Below are 18,430 nucleotides of genomic sequence, written 5' to 3'. Positions count from 1 at the left end.
ACTTAATCCAACGCCTGCACGCCTATTCACACATCTGTTTAGCACTTGCCTGCAATCACTTAGATTTTCTTATTGGACCTGTCACTATATTAATGCAGCCGTATATTTAAGCTGATTGTAATTGTAAATTTCCTGGAGGGAAAAAACTTCTTTTGTTTTGTTTTTTGTAAATACTAATAAACAGATGCACTTAAACTAAAAACAATTATGGGACTGGAGATGCAGCTCAGCAGCAGAGTGTTTAGGGTGAGAGAAGGCCTAGGCTCAATCCCAACACCAAAATAAATCTGTTGAACAAAAACAATTATGTAACCACAGACCTTTCCTTCTTCTCCATGTCAGAAATGAGGGTTATGTGCCAGGCATAAAATATGTAAATTAATATTTCATAATTATGGTCCATTTTCATTCAGAAAGGAGAAAAATGAATGACTCTTACCTGTAACCATCTGACAAGTTGTTATTAAAACTACACATTGTTATGTATTTTGTAATCTGGTTGCTTAGAGATCCTGTTTATGAAGCTATTGGTCAATAAATTTAATAACACAATAAAGTGAGCCCTTTGGCTGCAAAGTTGAGATGCCATCTGTCTGTATGTTAAGGAAGAATTTGGGAAGGCTTCTACCAAGGCACAGGGCAGAAGTGGACCTTTGTAGCAAAGATGGGTGCACAAAAAATGGAATTGCCACCCTTCCCTGGGGTGAGTGCTTCCCACAGAATGGAGGTACGTACGAGGCCTTTTAGCTCCTCCTCCATTGCTTCTGACCTGGTTCTGGACAAGGAAACTGACCTCTCTGTTTCCTCATTTATTAAGTGGGAATTTGTTGCAGGGACTTGGAGAGGCAATAAGAATTGTACATAGGCTAATGAAAGGGCTGGCACAATCAGGGATCAGCAAAGAGAGTGTTATCCTCACTGACCAGGTAAGAGAAGCTCCTTGGACTGAGAAACAGCTGTCTAGTCTGCCAGCTCTGCACCCTCCAGCAAACCCACTCCCTCTCTGAACCTCCAGCCAGGCCTCTCCTTCCTCATGGAAGAAATGTCACCTCTACAGTTAGGGCTTGAATTTCAGCTCTCTATCCTTCAATCTCCTCATACCAGGCCACTCACCAATGATCTTTGCTGGGCGCTGTCCCTGCCCTCTTCAGCTCAAGGCGAGCTCTCTACCGCTTGAACCACAGCGCCAGTTCCTCACCAATGATCTTATTTTTTTAACAAGGTGTGCCCAATGTCATGGCCAAAGAGAAAGTCTGCTCCACACCTTCAGCCACCTTAGCTCTTCATTTGCTTTTTGAGACATGGTTTCACTATGTACCTCAAGCTGGCCTCAAATGCTCATCCTTCCTGCTCCAGCCTCCCAAGGACTGGCTGCTTTGTTACAAAATTTAGCCTTATTTCCCTCTCAGAGGCATCTTTATTATAAACCTTACATCCCAGTCCTTGGGGCTGTTGAGCACAAGACAAATCAGATGCCTGAATGCCCATTTCCTAAGTTATCAAACAACCTGAATTTTCAAATGTGTGAACATGGCAAGATGGGGGAGGAGGGACTGTGATGCTAGTGCTCACTCAGGCCCAGCCCTCCCCATGGACCCGTCCCACCCCAGCCTCTTCATTTTGCATCCTCATCAATAAACAAGGCTGGTCAGAGGACCTTCAAAGCCTCTGTGTTGCCTAATTAGATATCTTCTTTTATTTCTTTACCCTCCAGAATCTTTTATTTTTATAAATATCTGACAGATGTAGGACTTGACCTCACCTAGCTAGTTCCCCATTCTGAACACAGTCTCTTGATGAAAATCAATGCTGAGAGAGGACCACTAGGGAAGATAGCAGGGTAATTCTTGGAATCTACATGCTGGACGGTTGAAGGGCTGCAGCCCTGGAAGCTGTGGGGGTGGAAGAGGGGGTCCTCCCTCCCTTTGTGAAGTTGCCAGGGCAGCTTCCCAAGCAAGGAGATAGAAGGAGGAATTTCCCATCAACCTACCAGCCTTAGGTGCCTGGTAGTCAACAGAGAGGTGGCAGAATCTCTGGTCCAGATCTCTTTCTGGGACAATTTTGCCTTTGTTTCCTCTGTAGGGGGCAGCACTGTTAAGAAGGAGCAACTGTGGTCAGCTGAGTTCTCTTGTTTCAGAGACTGCCCCCCTCCACCCACTCCACACCCTCCCTCTCATATCCTTCTTCCTCCTCCTACCTTCTTCCTCCAGGGATTCTGTCCACTCACTATCCTGCCTGAAAGGAGCAATGGCTGACACCCAGCAGGACACTGGGATCTAAGAGCCAAGCCCCAAGGGCTTCCTTGACCACCCAGCCCCTAACATGCCACTCCTGAGTCCCCAGTGGGACAGCTGTGGCATGAATTCCCTGATTCGAAGGAGGCTGTAGGGCAGGGAAAGTAGAGAAAGCTGCAAAGAGAGGCGCACCTACTGAACCACGAGTCCTGATCCTTTTGCCCAATCATGCCACAAATACTGCCAGTGGACAAAATACCAAGCACTTAAGACTAAGCACTGGGACAACAAAAGTGAACAAAATAAAATGGGGGGGGGTGGAAATAAAACAGTGATGGGGTGTAATTTTCAATGGAGAGATTAAAGATGGTCTCATTGAGAAAGTAGCATAGGTGCAAAGATCTAACACAGCTTAAGATCCTCATGGGTGAATGTGTAATGCCCCCATCAGGAAGTTCAGCCGAAGGATAGCCCAGAGCCTGCGGCTCCCTAGTCTTCGGGAATCAAATACCTACTGTGAAGGAATGTGGCCAGGTCAGCACCACTGTGGGAGGTGCCCAAAAACAAACTGCTCATTTGGATTTTGTTTTCTGGCAAACCACCTTTGCCCTCTCACCCTGTAGGTTATTCCGAGGTCAACCCCTGCTCCCTTGAGCCAGGTGGCCCTATCAGGCCAGGAAGAGATGACTGAGCAGGTTATAAAGTGCGGGAAAGACTGAAGAAGAACTGATGGCTTTTATCCCTGAAGCATCACTCCTTCCTGGATTTGGGAGCTGAGCTGAATTTGGCCAGAATCTCCTTCGCCCTCATAGATCATGCTAGGGCTCTCCTGTCTAGCGAGAGTTTAATTGAAAGAACAGGCTACGTGTGTGTGTGTGTGTGTGTGTGTGTGTGTGTGTGTGTGTGTGTGTGTGTGTGTGTGTGTGTGTGTGTGCCAGTACCAGGGCTTGGACACTTTCTGTTGGCTTTTTTGCTCAAGGCTGGTGCTCTACTGCCCTACCAGAGCCCCACTTTCTACTTTTTGGTGGTTAATTGGAGGTAAGAGTCTCATGGACTTTTCTGCCAAGCTGGCTTTGAACTTCCATCCTCATATCTCAGCCTCCTGAGTAGCTAGGTTATAGGCATGAGCCTCTGGTGCCCAGCTGAGTTACAATTTTTAATGAAAAGAAAAAACAACCATGGGCCTTGTTAACTGAGTTGGTATTAGAATGGCAGTTTACATACTTCTTTGAATTGCTGCCTATAGACCCAGAATGAGCAATAGAGAATAAATCTCAAGGCTAGAGAAAAAGCAGAAATGGGACAGTGAAATGTCCGCAAGCTCACAGCAGGTTTTGGAAGTGGTCTCTTAATGGCATGGAGGCCCTTCAGTGCCTGCAGCTTTGCAACATGCTGTGAGCAGCTGGGGCTTCTCAGCTGGCTGCAGCACTTGTTTTCTCTCTGGGGTGAAGTCAGTAGCCAAGTGGTCTGCTCTCAATTATTTGTGTTGTGGCTTATCTGAGCCGGGATAACTTCAGGGTGAGGGAGAAGGGGACTGGGAATAGAAGAGAGGGAACAAAGGGGGTCTCTGACTAGAGGCAGGATAGAGCTGCAGAACACCATAGTAAGTACCTTTGCCCATTCTGGTATCTATGGTTTGTCAGTGCATCAAACCATACTCTGAATGGACAAGCTTAAAATAATTTCTTGTTTCTAGTCTTCTGGGTTCTGTGAATTGATTGCACTGATTGGGCTCTCCTCTTTGGGGGTCTCTGGAGATGATAACAGGAGCTGCAGTCACTTGAGGCCTGGCTTGGCTGGCTTCATCTTGCACATTCGGGGATCCCGGGCAGGGACAGTAAAGGACACAGGGGGCCTCCACACATTCTTGCCATGTGCCTAGCTCAGGCTCTTTCACAATATAGGGTCTCAGTGTAGTGGATTCTGATATAGTGGTGGCTTTCTCTGGGATTTATGTGTTTGGAGTCCAAGGCAGAAGCTAACAGACTTCCCATGATCCTGCCTCAGAAACCACATGCTATGGACTGAGGCATGGCTCAAGTGGTAGAGCACTTACTCAGCAAGTATGAGATCCTGGGTTCAATTCCAGTACCATGATGGGGGGGGGCAGGGTTATGAAATTACATAGTGTTATCTCTGGTGCATTCTAGTGATTAAAGACCCAGCCCCATATCAGTGGTTCTCACCTGTAATCCTAGCTATTCAGTAGGCTGACACCAGAAAGATACCTGTTCAAGTCCTGTCCAGGCAGAAAAGCTCATGTGACCCTATCTCAACAATAACTCAAGTGGTAGAATGCCTTGAGCTCAAAAGCTAGCAACACACACACACACACACACACACACACACACACACACCAGCCTAGATTCAGTGTAGGAAGAATAAACTACCTATGGTGTGGCTTCTTGGTTCATGGACAGAGGAAAGTCGCTACCACGGTTTTGTTGCTCCTTTGCTGAGACTAGGTAGTGGATATCCATCAGGCCGAATTCCAGGCAGAGAGGAAGACAAAGAAGTGGGCACAGCCACTCTGCTCATTGGTGCAAAAGATGTTATCTGAAGCTGAGTGGGAGATAGGGATCTATAGATGGTCCCTCAAAAGCCCCTATGTTAAAGACGACAGGGCGACACTACTGAGAGATGGTAGGACCTTTGAGAGATGGGGCCTGGTGGCAGGAGTCAAGTCACCTTGGACATGGCCTTGAAGGAGATGGTGGGAGGTGCTGCTCTCTCTTCCCCTTTGGCTCCCTGGCCATGGGAGGCAGGCCATTTGCTCTGCCACTTCCCTGCCATTGCCATCTGATACCGCCACATCTCCACCAGGGGCCTCAAAGCAATAGATCCACCTGAGTGTACGCTGGAACCTCTGAAACTGTGAGCCAAATCAACCTTCTCTCTCATAAGAAATTGATTATCTCAGTTCTTTTGTCATAGTGATGAAAAGCTGACTAACACAGGAGACTGGTAGCTGGCTCCAACTAAGGCCTTCTGGCCTATGCATCTTTGCTCTTCATCTTAAAAGTGAGGCCACTGAACAGATGCCAGTGGCTCATGGCTATAATCCTAGCTACTCAGGGGGCCGATATCTAAAGATCAAGGTATGAAGGCAGCCTGGTCAGGAACATCCTTGAGATACTTGTCTCCAATGAAGCACCAAAAAAGCCAGAAATGGGCTCAAGCGGTAGTGCTAGCCTTGAGCTAAAAAGCTAAGGGACAGCACGTAGGCCCTGAGTTAAAGCCCCAGTACTGGCACCAAAAAAAAAAAGTGGAAAAGCTGAATGGAATCACTTTAAGTTTTCACTCCCCTTTCAGTTAAGAAATATAATATGTTACAAATTCATTACAGAACCCAAGCTCTTCTCAAGTAGCAAGGGGACAGAACCCTGGGGCCATTCACAGAAGCTGCCATGAAAAATAGAGGTCTGAATCAGTTACTAATCTTTGCATTTTCATGTGGCTAAATGGATGAGTTCAACTCTGGGGGTCTCTTCTTGACTGTAAGAGTGAATGCATGTGAGTGTGTACTAATGAGCACGTTTGTATACTGGTTCATTCATGTGCATATAAAAACATGTATATGTCAAGCAAGTGTGCTTTGTGTGTGTGTGTTTCTGCTCCAGAAAAGACTGCCAAATGAGTGGTCTCTACTGGAAACTGCCCGGAATATCACGGTGCTTTTATAACTATGTATTATATAGCCTTTTAATTTAGCCCTCATTCCAAATGCATGAGGCGTCCTTCTGACACCTTGAAGAAATGTTTCTCAGATGGCAAGCTGGGCACCACAGCTCCAGGCTGCAAAAGGAAAACACACAGCCCTGAAAAATTAAAAGTGATTTAGCTCCTCTTAGGAAATGCCTTGCTTCAGGCTACTTAATGTGGTCATTTATTAAGTGACTTAATCAGGAAAAGGAACTCAATCTCAGAGCAATTAAGTCCCTTTCTGGGCGCTCCTGGGTCCCGCAGATGACAAGAGGGCTAATGTGCTCATAATGTGCTCCCTCCAGAAGAGATTCCTGTCCTTGGGATGGATCACAGTGAACCCCTCAGCCAGGGAGTCTGTGCTGACTGAGAAACCTACCTTAAATCATTGGATCTGGGGAAACTGTTCTTGGTGGAAGCCAGGCAGTTGCTTTTGTTTGTTTGTTTTTGTTTTTAAACCTGGTTTCATTTGCCCTGCAGTAGGAAGGGTTAGGGTTGTCGAATTTCAGCCTGGCAGCATCTGAAGCAGCAATACCTTCCTGGCCCAAGCCTGTCACCTCTGCCAAGGAAACGAGAAGAGAATGTCAGTGCCCAAGGCCATGCGCGTTGTGTTTGGTTGGACTGGTAGCCAGGACTCCTTTCTTAAAGTTTAAGGTTCTTGGATAAAATGGAAGGGAAATGGGTTTTTCAGGGCCCTATTTGCATTCTGGATGCCCCATACCCCACCCTCACATATCTAAATAGTCAACATAGCTGTAGAAATGCACAGAGCCAAATGGACTCAATACTCCTGAAAAAGCATCCTGTGCGGGGCTGGGAAGGTGGCTCAGTGGTAGAGCGCTTGCCTTGCATGCCTGAGGCCCTGGGTTCGATTCCTCAGCACCACGTAAGCAAAAAGAAAAAAGCCAGAAGTGGTGCTGTGGCTCAAGTGGTAGGGTGCTAGCCTTGAGCTGAAGAGCTGAGGGACAGCGTTCAGGCCCCACGACCGGACCCCAAAAAAAAAAAGCATCCTGTGCTGAAGGGTAAGTGACTGTACAATGGAGATTTGTTCAAAAGCAAGTGGCAGGGCCTACTGTGTGCTACAAGCTATGCCAGAAGCATAAGTATACTTGTATATATCACTCGTTTTCACTATGACTATTGCTTTCACTGTAACTCTTAGCTTGCTTTCTTCCTTCCTTCCCTTTTTCTCTTTTGGTACTGGGGATTGAACACAATCAGGGCCATAGGTTTGCTAAGTAAGCACTCTACCATTTGAGCCATATCCTCCCCCTCTCCACCATTCTCGGCCCTTCCGCCCCCCCTCCTCCCCCCCACCCCCGGATCCTTTTAGTGTAGTTTCTTTTTCAGGTAGGATCTTGGACTAACTTTGCCTGGGGTAGTCTCAGACAAGGATTTTCAGGTCTTTTCCTTCCCAGTAGCTGGGATTACAGGTGTGGCCCACCATGCTTGGCCCCCATTGCCTTCATTTTTGAAGAACCTAGCTCTTTTGCTCAAGGCTGGCACTCTATTACTTTGAGCCACAGCTCCATTTCTGGCTTTTGAGTGGTTACTTGGAGATATGTGTCTCACAGGGACTTTTCTGCCTGGGCTGGCTTCAAACCATGATCCTCAGATTACAGCCTTCTGAGTAGCTAGCATTACAGACGTGAGCCACCAGCACCTGGCAGTAAAATAGCTTTAAATTGTACTTAGATTGATGTTTTGACAAAAGAAGTATTTGTTTCATTGCCTAGGACATATTGAGATTAGATTGAATTGAGTCACTGGTGAGAATTGTCAGTATTGATGTGGGTGACATGTAACCTTCTAGAAATTTCTTGGATTAAAATGTGGGCTAGATAAAAGCTAGTGCAAACTATAGATTCCTTTCGAATGTCCACAGCCACAGCCACATGCCACAGTAGCCACAAAGATTATAATGCACTGAACACACAAATTTTTCCAATTAAGAGTCCATGTATTTAGAAGGGTGAAAGCCCAGTAATTTATTTACATTTCAACTTTCAACTTCTACTTCTCTTGCCATGTAAGTTTCTTTTCCCCAAAGCCATGACTAAAGTCCTTTATAAAGGACTAATATGAAGAGCTTGATACCATGGTATAAGCCTATAATCCCAGCTACAGAGGAGGCATAGGAAGGATGAGTATAGGTTGGTCCCAAGCAAGAATACGTGCAAGACCCTATCTGAAAAATGAATACTAAGGCAAAAAAGGTCTGGGACAATAACTCAAGTGATAAAAGCACCCACCTAGCAAGGGCAAGGTCCTGAGACATAGATATACAGTGAAATAAAGGTGACCAAAGCCAGGCATTGGTGACTCATGCCTATAATCCTAGCGACTCAGGAGGCTGACATCTGAGGATCAGGGTTCAAAGCCAGTCCAGGCAGGAAAGTCCATGATGACTCTTGTCTCTAATAAACTAGCAGAAAACCGGAAGTGGCACGGTGTTGCAAGTGGTAGAGCTCTCGCCTTGAACTGAATGAAGAACTCAGGGACAGCACCCAGTCCCAGAGTTCAAGCCCCATGACCAACAAAAAAAAAATTTTTTTTAATTTAAAAAGGTGAACCAGACCCCTGACTTCAGGAATTATTTCTGCATGTAAGCGTGAATGTATACCTATCATTCATATTAAATATAGCATTTACTTATGTGTGTATCCACACATGTATGGGTGGGGATGAATATTTGCCTAGCTGAGTGTTACTTATGCATGTGTGTATGTACATTTGTATATAATTTTTTTGTGCCTGTCCTGGGACTTGAACTCAGGTCCTGGGCATTGTCCCTGAGCTTTTTAGCTCAAAGCTAGCACTCTACCACTTGAACTACAGCTCCATTCTGGCTTTCTGGTGGTTAATTGTAGATAGGAGTCTTAAGGATATTCTCCAGGCTGCCTTCATACCTTGATCTCAGCCTCCTGAGCAGCTAAGATTACAGGCCTGAGCTTCAGTACCTGGCTCTTATATGATTTTGTGTGCAAACCTACATGTATATGTCTACCTGTTAAAGTCTTCTAAGGTTACCACACATATTTCTTATGTCTCAGTCCATTTCACTGCTATTTTTAAAATATAGGAAAGTAAGTCATTTTTATGTTTTTGGGTTTTTTTGGGTCCGGTCATGGGGTCTGAACTCTGGGCCTGGGCACTATCCCTCAGCTCTTCAGCTCAAGGCTAGCGCTCTACCACCTGAGCAACAGTGCCACTTCTGGCTTTTTTTCTTTTTGCTTATGTGGTGCTGAGGAATCGAACCCAGGGCCTCAGGCATGCAAGGCAAGCACTCTACCACTGAGCCACCTTCCCAGCCCCAAGTAAGTCATTTTGAAAGAAAAGAGGTTTGTTTGGGCTCCTAGTCTAGGAGGCTTCAAAACCCAAAAGTCTGGCATTTTGTTATGAGGCTTGGTGACATGATGGGACATGCCGGCAAGGAAGAAGGAGCAGGCTTGAAGGGAAGCCATTTTGAAAACCCCTTCTTGTGATAACCTGTCCAGACCTGCAAGAACAAAACTCTTCTACTCCCAGGAAAAGTAACCAGTCTAGGCTAGTACATTCACCCTTTCATGGCTGCACAACCCAAAACCTATCTTAAATGTCTCACCTCTTCTCATTACCATCATTCCCAACACCGTCACTTCAGGGTTTCAACGCCAGTTATGGAGAAAAACAGACACACCCAAACGAGAGCAGATTAAGAATCTTGTGGGCTCCATGTAGGCCTTTCCCATGAGGAAATCTTACGTGAGGAAATGCTCAAGGATTTCATACTCTGAGCCTGTTCTCTGACTCCACTTACATCACCCATGACACCTTCTCCTTGAGTTTGCCCTTAGTCTGACTCGTACAGGCTAAGGTCAATAGAGACAAACCCTCACCCTGCACCTACACTAGGTGATATTGTCTGCCCTTCAGCATTAACTCACTGTGTTTACTTGCATATTCGAGATAGGTACAAATTTGCAATCATGTTCTTTGAGAAGGAAATTAGCTGGTTGCCTCTTCCAGCTGTGGCCCAAATGTCTCACTCTTCTTGATTCTGACAGAGCAAGCTTGTAGGAATACTAAAAGTTTGCCAACATGGATCCAGTCATGCTTAGTTCTTCCAATAATATATAAGGTAACCCTTAATTATTATCTGTTTATAATGAAGCATGTAGCATAGAGCTGCCTGAGGACTGAAGATCTTTGGCGCTCAGTGAGCAACACTTAAGTACTTTCCAGTGTCCAAGAGAGAGAGCACTCAAAGATTTCACTCTCTACTGGCATGTGGGCCCAGGATCTCTAGTCTAGGGAGCAAGAACTGAAGAAAGAACTACCTGAAGCCAGAGAAGAAGCAGCCTCAGAGTTCTGGAGGCCTAGATTCCTCAGGGATTTCCTCTCTGAGCATAGTCCTAAGCCTCCACGCAAAAGAACTGGTATTAAGGCCCAAAGTAAGAAGGAAGAGCTCCAAACAAGTATTTAGATTCATGAGAAAATTGGATTGCCACGGGAAAATCAAATGTCTATTGCTGTATGTGTTTACTATGTAGCAACCACTCTAAAACCTAGTGACTTAAAAGCCATCATTGATTTGTCTCATCAATTTACAGTTTGGGAAGGCTTGACAGAGATGGTTCTTTGTGGCATCAGCTGAGCTGGAGGGTCCATTTTCAAAACAATTCCTTGGCATGTCTGACAAACAGATGCTGTGATGCTTGCAAGTGTAGCAAGGCCTATGGGGCCTTGATACTTTTCCATACAGCTGTCTCCATAGGATCGCTGAGCTTCCTTACAACATGGTGGCTGGTTCCATGAGCAAATGTCTCAAGAGGACTAGGAAGACACTGTATTGACTTTCACAAAGTAGCTTCATAAGTTCCAGCATATCCCTTCTGCTATGGTTCTAGCCCAATCAGAGTTAAGGGGAATACACACACACACACACACACACACACACACACACACACACACACAGGCAGACAAGCAGACACACACACACATACATACACACACACTTCAATGAGTATACGAGATAAGAAAGATTGCCATAGCTATCTTTAAAAAATAAAATCTGCCGGGCGCTGGTGGCTCACGCCTGTAATCCTAGCTACTCAGGAGGCTGAGATCTGAGGATCGCGGTTCAAAGCCAGCCCGGGCAGGAGAGACCGTGAGACTCCTATCTCCAATAAAACCACCAGAAAACCGGAAGTGGTGCTGTAGCTCAAGTGGTAGAGCGCTCGCCTTGAGCTGAAGAGCTAAGGGACAACGCCCAGGCCCAGAGTTCAAGCCCCACGACCGACAAAAAAAAAAAAAATAAAATAAAATCTGCCAACATTATGCTACAAAAGTCATTCCTTTCTCAATAAATATTTTGGGCAGCACTACATGTTATATAAACCAGCCTCTGCCTTCAAGGAGCTCACAGTCATGGTGGTGTGAGGCAGAAGATCAAGTAAGAATTTGAATGAAGATGAGGTCAGGTAGATGGTAGGGGAACTGGAGCAGGGCCACCAATTCACCTTGGGGGAAGAATCAGGAACATTTTCCAAAGGAAGTTACATCTGATCTGAGTCCTCAAAGATCAGAGAATTGGAGAGGAAGAGAGATGTTTCCAGAGAAAAGGGACATACCTGAAGGGATTTGAAGAGAGAGAAATATATTTTCAACTTTGCTATGATAACCAACAGCCCCCAAATCTCAAAGGTGTACAACCATGCATAATATTTCTCTCTCCTAGTAAATGCAGGCTGTGAATTATCTGTGCCTCTGCTCCAGGCTGGAGCTCTGCTCCATTTTATTTTTCATTCTGTGACATAGGCTAGAGTACTTCTTTCAAGAATTTAGAACAGGTCAGAAATTTTAGAGCTGGGCACTGGTGGCTTATGCCTGTAATCCTAACCACTCACAAGGCTTAGATCTTAGGATTATGGTTTGACGCCAACACCCAGCATGAAAGTCTCTAAGACTCTTATCTCCAATTAACCACCAGAAAAACAGAAGTAGAGCTGTAGCTCAAAGTGGTAGAATGCTAGCCTTGAGCTAAAAGTTCAGGAATAGCACTCAGGCCCTGAATTCAAGCTTGGTAACTGACCAAAAAAAAAAGGAAGTGGCACTGTGGCTCAATTGGTAGAGCGCTAGCCTTGAGCTGAAGAGCTCAGGGAGAGTGCCCAGGCCCAGACTTCAAGACCCACAACCGACAAGAAGAAGGAAAAAGAAGGAAGAAGAAGAAGAAGAAGAAGAGGAGGAGGAGGAGGAGGAGGAGGAGGAGGAGGAGGAGGAGGAGGAGGAGGAGGAGGAGGAGGAGGAGGAGGAGGAGGAGGAGGAGGAGGAGGAGGAGGAGGAGGAGGAGGAGGAGGAGGAGGAAGAAGAAGAAGAAGAAGAAGAAGAAGAAGAAGAAGAAGAAGAAGAAGAAGAAGAAGAAGAGGAAGAGGAAGAGGAAGAGGAAGAGGAAGAGGAAGAAGAAGAGGAAGAAGAAGAGGAGGAAGAAGAGGAGGAAGAAGAGGAGGAAGAAGAGGAAGAAGAAGAGGAGGAAGAAGAGGAGGAAGAAGAGGAAGAAGAGGAGGAAGAAGAAGAGGAAGAAGAAGAGGAAGAGGAAGAGGAAGAGGAAGAGGAAGAAGAAGAGGAAGAAGAAGAAGAGGAAGAAGAAGAGGAAGAGGAAGAGGAAGAGGAAGAGGAAGAGGAAGAGGAAGAAGAAGAGGAAGAAGAAGAAGAGGAAGAAGAGGAAGAGGAAGAGGAAGAGGAAGAAGAAGAGGAAGAAGAAGAGGAAGAAGAAGAGGAAGAAGAAGAGGAAGAAGAAGAGGAAGAAGAAGAGGAGGAAGAAGAGGAGGAAGAAGAGGAGGAAGAAGAAGAGGAAGAAGAAGAGGAAGAGGAAGAAGAGGAAGAAGAGGAAGAAGAGGAAGAAGAAGAAGAAGAAGAAGAAGAAGAAGAAGAAGAAGAAGAAGAAGAAGAAGAAGAAGAAGAAGAAGAAGAAGAAGAAGAAGAAGAAGAAAAGAAAGAAATGAATTTTCGAGTGCTAGAGCCAAAAGGACACATTAAAAACTGGAAAAGTATCAAAAATAGTAGAAAGAAGGAGGACTGCTCTTCAATGGAAGAACTGAGATGAGATTCCCAGAGGGGAGTAGAGAAAGGAGAATATTCCTTCACCTGAGTGGAAAATTGCTGCCTTAATTCTCCACTATTCTCCTGGTTCCTGGTTTGACTCTTCTTAAGGCCAATGTGTTCTCTGCCCCTGATTCATGTGGCACCCTGTGTTTTTACCATCCATCCGTTCTTCTATTAGTCTGTGAGGGGATTCTTTTGCCTTGGGCTTCAAACTATCTTGACTGAGACACTAATTTTCCAGGCTAAGCATAACAGACACCAACTCAGAGGGGCCAGACTTCACCAGCTACAGGGCTGAGGATGCTGTCTTACAACTTACCCAGCTACAATGGTTCCTACCCATCAGGAGCAAGCAGGAACTCAAGGCCTCAAATATGAGGAAATCTCGGGGCTGACACATGACTTGAAGAAAACAAAAAAATGACTTTTCCTAGAAATTATTTTTTTTCTGATAATTTGATGACATTTTCAACCACCGGACACTAGGAATAATACCTTGGAACCTGAATGCAGAGTGTCTGGTTAAGAGACAGCAGAAGCAAACAGTCTCCCTACAATCTGGCCTAAAGGAAGTGTGTTCTAGCATGTGCTCCACGGTCAGCCCAGATTCTAGAACCCAGGTTTGGCATAGTTGCATGATTTATACTTAATCTGGCTGGGCCTCAACATCATAGAGTTATTGCTCTTCTCTGGATCAAAGATGTATTTGATAGTATGTGAAACAACACAATAGGCATTTGCAAATTCTCCCATAGTATTACTTTTACTATTCCAGAGGAGCTGAGGGCAGTGGATATATATTGTGGGTTTATAATGTGGATTTTGGTATTGAAGCTCATCATTCCAGAGGCTCTGTACCAGCTATATGATCTTGCTCAAGTTGCTTAACCACCCCATGCCTCATTTGTCAATGCTGATAATCCCATTTGCAGAATTGTTATTCTCACTGTACATTAGTATATTGCTTTGTGCCTACAAAATACTCTATGAGTGGAAGCTGGGTTGTTGTTGTTGTTTAATTTTAGCAGATACATCTGATTCTATTTCAAGGCACAAGGGGGCAATGAAGGAGTTGGGGAAGGGTGCATTGGCTGTTTCTGCTTGATCTCAACTACATACTACAAAGCCTTCAATATGATCCACTGTGTGAGAACTAACCCAGCAGAAGAAGCTAGCTTTGTCTCAAGCCCATAGGAGCATGAAATGTCACACTTACATGCAGCTGTCTTTTGCTTTCTGAGAATTGTTCTAATGAGACTCAAATCCTGGAAACACCATCAGATAATGCAAAACATTTTGGCAGTTCAAATTCTCTCATTTGCCTGAGAACAGACATTGAGCCTGTTGACTTACATTAGCTCATTTCCTCTTCCCAAGCCCTGGGAGCAAGGTGTTTGTTATGTGTACTTTAAATGCCTTCATCCCCTAGACTGGAGAACTGATTCTTGAAAATTAAGTTGTCTATCCTTGGTCACACTGTTACAAGTGGAAGAGGCAGGAGTTAACCTAGATAGCTGACTGCGAAGCACTGAACAAAAGCACTGCAAATCCCAACAGATACTTGATAATGGAGACAACTACTAAGTGCCAAAGGGAGCATTAAAAAACCTGGTGGGCCAGACAACTCCAAATTTCATCAACTCACCCAGAATAGCTTGAAATGTAAATTTTATACGTTTATTTCTGAAATTTTCTGTTTAATATTTTCCGACTTTAGTTGGACATGGGTCACTGAAACTGAAGTCAGGTATATGACACACTGTCATAAGCACAGCCCCCTGACAGTAGCCTACTATGAGTGAGGTATTCCATGAGCTTTATTTTATTTTTCCAAAATAACTGTTTCAGGTTCAACATGCAACTGTTGTATGTTTCCTATGCACTAGAATCTTATACTCACTTTACATTATAGCTCTGAGCTTAAGTAACTCACTAAAGCTCTGAATCTAGATCAATACCCATCCTTGCCTGATGCCAAAGCCCACAACCTCTATTCTACTCAATCTACTTTCTCCATTTGTGAGCATATGATGATAGAGTAACATCCATTTGAGGCTGACTTTGACTGGGTCTCTGAGCTGTCTTCTCTCCCCAAAAGGGCTGTATCTTGTTGCTACCCACTCTATTAAAGCATTCTCACCACAGTATGCATAATCAGTGCATATTATTCTCTAAGAAATTGCCCCTGGGTTTCAGCGTTAATTCACACAGACAACAAAGCATTGAATTTCCAAGTTAAGGACAATATTGGCTTTTTCCTACGTGAAGAACTTGGTGAAAACCCCTGTGTGGCTGCCTCTGATGGTCTGATGAGAACAGCCTCTTGCCTGTTCAAAAACACCAAGAGCAGTCACCAGCCAGGGGAAGGTATCACTGATAAGTGGAGTGACGCATTGTAATTAATGGTAATAAATAGATACCTAATAAGAGAGAAGTGTCAAGCAAGGAATCCCTACTCCTAGATAGTGTTTCTGACAGGTAATGGAAAGAAGGGAGGTAAAGTCACTTCTTACAGGAAATCTGATCTATCCATTACATACGGATGAATTTGTAGAGTATTTAAGGAAATACAACTCAAGACAGCACCTCCAGAAAAAATAGAATACTTTAAAAAAAAAAAACACGAAATTTGATGGAAACTTGGTAACACTGTAGGGAGCTTTAAGAGCAGAAATTTCCGTCTGTAGCTTCTTGAGCCCCAAGAAAACTCAGTACTTTTCTGGTTGAAGGAAGGAATCCAGCCTTTTTAAGACTTCCCCTATAAGGAAGAGGAAGACAAGAAGTGGGGGTGGGGGGAAAGGGCAGAAGAAAAGAGAAGGAAATGAGCCAGCTCTCCTATTGGCCTGGTCACTTCCCAGTTGTTGCTGTCAGTCAAACCCCTCTGGTCATTCAGGCATCCATGCAAACATGTCCTGGGCCCTCTGACGCTCCAGAGAAAACAGTCGATGGAGAAAAGCTAGTATCTATCCTGGAAGAATGTTGGCCTCAGATCCCGTCTGGCAACCTTTTGCATCCCGGGGTCGTGTGAGTGTGGAACTCCTCACGGCCCCGGTTCCAATTTTCAGACCGCTTCTCGGTGGGTCGGTGCTGGGGAGCACGGTGGGAACAGCCGGCGGGCCCTCGGAGCAGGGTCTCCCTCTTCCGCTAGGTCTGGAGGAAACCGAACCAACCCACCCATCAACCCAAACTCCGGGAGCTGCCGCGTGGGGGCGCTCGCGCGCAGACCCGGCCGCGGGCAGGACGGGGACGCACAGCGACTCCACTGTTCTGCTGGGGGGGGTGCGGGGACGGACAGCCCCGCGGCGGGCCGGCTTCGGCGGCTTCCTGAACCCGCCCCGACTCCCGGGGGAGAGGACCCCGGGACGCCGTAACCGCGGGAGGGGCCCCAAGGCCACGAGCTGAGCCAGGCGTCGCCCCGGGCCTGGTCCCGACACCCCCGGGGCAGCTTTGCCACCTTGCCGGGACCTCACAAAGGGTCCCGAGCCCCAGCGTTTGCCCTTTTCGTTTGAACAAGATCTCCCGTGGGGCTGCGGCCCCCAAACCGTTTGCTTTCCAGGGCCTCCAGGCGGCTGCGTGGGGCGTCTGGGCTGCCGCGGGGACCCCAGCGATCCGTGCGGCTCTGACCCTGGGGGGTCCGGTGACCGTGTCGGCCACGCGGGGCGCGGGCGAGGCCGCGGGGCGTCCCTTTTCTAGATTGCATCCGCTGGCACCGAGCGCGCGGCAGGCTTGCCCGGGGTTCGGGGCGCCGCGGACACCTCTCGGCGAGTTTCCGTGAGCCCAGTCTCCGTCCCGATCTGCCCCGAAGGTTAAACCACAGAGAAAAACACGGAGAGCTGAGATGTGCAAACACCCGCGGGTGCCCACGCCACGCGACCAGCCTGGCCGGGGCAGGTGGTGAGGCCGCCGCTGGCCCGCTTTCAACGAAACGCGCCACCCAGCCCCACGGGCGGGCCGGGCGAGCGCGCGGAGGGAGAGCGCGCGCGGGGGCGCGGGGAGCGCAGGACGCCCCGCACCCCGCCCGCAGACACCCGAGGACCCGGGCCGCCACCTAGGCTGGGACGCCCCGGAGCTCCGGGCCCCGGCTGAGTTGCTGCGCCGCGGAGGGCCTGAGACTGGCGGCGCCGCGGCTGGAGTCTTCCCTGGAGGATTTCTGCAATATTTATAGGCTGGAAAAAATAAAGACTAAACACTCCTACAACACACACACACACACACACACACACACACACACACACACACACACACACACACACACACACACACACACAGAGGCAGAGTCTCTGTGCACTGAAAACCTCCTCCCTTTTCTCCTCAATTGGATCACAAATGAGGGTTCGGGCCTATAGTTGACAAAAGTGAGCGAGGATCTCTTTCCTCTAGATCATTCCGTTCCTTCTGCGAGACAAGCCTTCGAGAGACTGCTGCGGCGGTGCCCAACTCCAGACACAGAGACCTCACACTGTCCTTGCCCATAGTCCCCGTCAATGTTGAGGTCATTGGGCGCATCCACCCACCCACCCACCCCGCTGCCGCCTTCCAGAAAGTCGGATTCTCCCAGGGGACTTCTAGCGCAGTTGGAGCGCTAGCAGACACTTCAATGAAGCCCACATGTCCACAAGGTTGGAAAGTTTCTCCCCCCCCATCGCTCTCTCTCTCTCTCTCTCTCTCTCTCTCTCTCTCTCTCTCTCTCTCTCTCTCTCTCTCTCTCTCTCTCTCTCTCTCTCTCTCTCTCTCTCTCTGTATGCACCAGTGCAAACTTCCTGAGTGTGCAAAGATTTTGCAGATTGCTGCGGGGTTAGCCCCAAGGCACCTGGCACCCACGGGCCTGACAAGCAGCTGCTAGAAGTGTTGGAACTGGTGACTAAGATTGTCTAAGGGTCAAGCTGGCGTCTATCAAATCCCCACCCAGACACCAACACCTCACAAGTGCTGTTCTGGGGCCGACCAAGAGGGAGGGAGCATGCAGGGAGGGACTGGGGAGCATAAGGAGACCATAGCTGTGTTCTTAACCCTCCAAGGCAGTCATCCGGCAGTCCCAGCTGCCAAGAAGTTCTCGCCCAGACCTGCTAGAAACAGCTTCCTACAAGCATGGGAGGGACATACTAGTGGCATAAGGACACATACTAGTACATCCAGCAACGATGTTACAGGTTTTCTGTGCTTGCTCAGTGATGACTTATCCTACACTGAGTCTCCTGGAGTAGGAGATTCCTCCTCTGTTTTGCTCCACCTACTGCTGAGTGCTGCCTGGAGGCTCCTGAGCCCCGGAGAAGGTAAAGGTGGCAACCACTCAGAAGAACTTTAAGTTTTGTACTATAGGAAAGGTGAGGCAGATCTGCCTAAGCTGAGCCTTAAGGGGACCCAATCCTGGGGGGTAAGTTCAGTCTGAAAGCTGCTAGGGGACAAGGAGG

Source organism: Dipodomys merriami, unplaced genomic scaffold, assembly GCF_024711535.1.
Source record: "Dipodomys merriami isolate MVZ:Mamm:240054 unplaced genomic scaffold, mDipMer1.0.p SCAF_17, whole genome shotgun sequence".
NCBI lineage: Eukaryota > Metazoa > Chordata > Mammalia > Rodentia > Heteromyidae > Dipodomys > Dipodomys merriami.
Note: the sequence above shows the minus strand (reverse complement) of the source record.